Source organism: Elephantulus edwardii, unplaced genomic scaffold (assembly GCF_000299155.1).
Source record: "Elephantulus edwardii isolate Elephantulus edwardi_28Jun2011 unplaced genomic scaffold, EleEdw1.0 scaffold00503, whole genome shotgun sequence".
Classification (NCBI taxonomy): Eukaryota; Metazoa; Chordata; class Mammalia; order Macroscelidea; family Macroscelididae; genus Elephantulus; species Elephantulus edwardii.
Window position 1 is genome coordinate 296586 of NW_006400253.1, and position 1593 is coordinate 298178.

Genomic DNA, 1593 nt, shown 5'->3' on the forward strand with positions numbered 1-1593 from the left:
TAGTGGACAGTGTTTGGTGGAGCTCCCCAATTAAAACAAGCTTGGAAGCAGGAATAGCATCCATTTCTGAAATAGCTTTCCTCTGGAAGCCCTATGAACTTGGAGAAATGAAGAAAGTTATAGAAGAGTTAAGGTCTTGCTTTCTCTTCAGAATCACCATGGCGGCTGGGACCCTGTACACATACCCTGAAAACTAGAGGGCCTTCAAGGCCCTCATCGCCGCTCAGTACAGCAGGGCTCAACTCTGTGTGCTCTCCGCACCACCCCACTTCCATTTTGGCCATACCAACTGCACCCCTGAATTTCTCTGCAAGTTTCCAGCCGGCAAGGTTCCAGCTTTTGAGGGTGACTATGGATTCTATGTGTTTGAGAGCAATGCCATTGCCTATTACATGAGCAATGATGAGCTACGGGGAAGTACCCCAGAGGCAGCAGCCCAGGTGGTGCACTGGGTGAGCTTTGCCGACAGCGACATCATTCCCCCAGCCAGCACTTGGGTGTTTCCCACCTTGGGCATCATGCATCACAATAAGCAGTCTACAGAGAATGCTATGGAGGAGTTGAGGCGAATTCTGGGCCTCCTGGACCTTCACTTGAAGATGAGGACTTTCCTGGTGGGTGAACGTGTCACCTTGGCTGACATCACGATTGTCTGTACCCTGTTGTGGCTCTACAAACAGGTGCTAGAGCCTTCTTTCCACCAGCCTTTCCTTAATACCAACCGCTGGTTCCTCACCTGCATTAACCAGCCTCAGTTCCGGGCGGTCCTAGGGGAGGTGAAGCTCTGTGAGAAGATGGCACAGTTCGACGCTAAAAAGTTTGCAGAAAGCCAGCCTAAAAAAGATGTCCCACGGAAAGAGAAGGGGGGACCCTGGGAGAAGAAGCAGAAGGCCCAGGCTGAGCGGAAGGAAGATAAAAAGGCAGCAGCTGCTGCCGCTGCTCCTAAGGAGATGGACGAATGTGAGCAGGCACTCACTGCCGAGCCAAAGGCAAAGGACTCCTTTGCTCACCTGCCCAAAAGTACCTTCGTGTTGGACGAGTTTGAGCGCAAGTACGCCAATGAGGACATGCTGAATGTGGCCCTGCCCCATTTTGGGGAGCATTTTGATAAGGACGGCTGGTCCTTATGGTATCGCTTCCCTGAGGAGCTCACCCAGACCTTCATGAGCTGCAGCCTCATCACTGGAATGTTCCAGCGATTGGATAAGCTGCGGAAGAACGCCTTTGCCAGTGTCATCCTCTTTGGAACCAACAACAGCAGCTCCATTTCTGGAGTGCGGGTCTTCAGAGGTCAACAGCTTGCCTTCCCGCTGAGTCCAGATTGGCAGGTGGACTACGAGTCCTACACGTGGCGGAAACTGGATCCTAGCAGTGAGGAGACCCAGACGCTGGTTCGAGAGTACTTCTGCTGGGAGGGGGGCCTTTCAGCACGTGGGAAGGCCTTCAACCAGGGCAAGATCTTCAAGTGAGCCAACGGCTTGTCACTTCGCTGCCTGCACCGCCCTTCGGGGAGAATAGGGGTCATTAAAGGAAACTGAACTTTGAAAAAAAAAAAAAAAAAGAGTTCAGGTCTTTCATTCATCTGGTTGCTAT

General features: G+C 52.0%; 1 pseudogene; it reads left to right on the forward strand.

Annotated features, from left to right (window-relative positions):
- The first annotated feature begins 158 nt into the window (after positions 1-158).
- On the forward strand, positions 159-1469 carry LOC102843133 (annotated as a pseudogene).
- Positions 1470-1593: the final 124 nt, after the last annotated feature.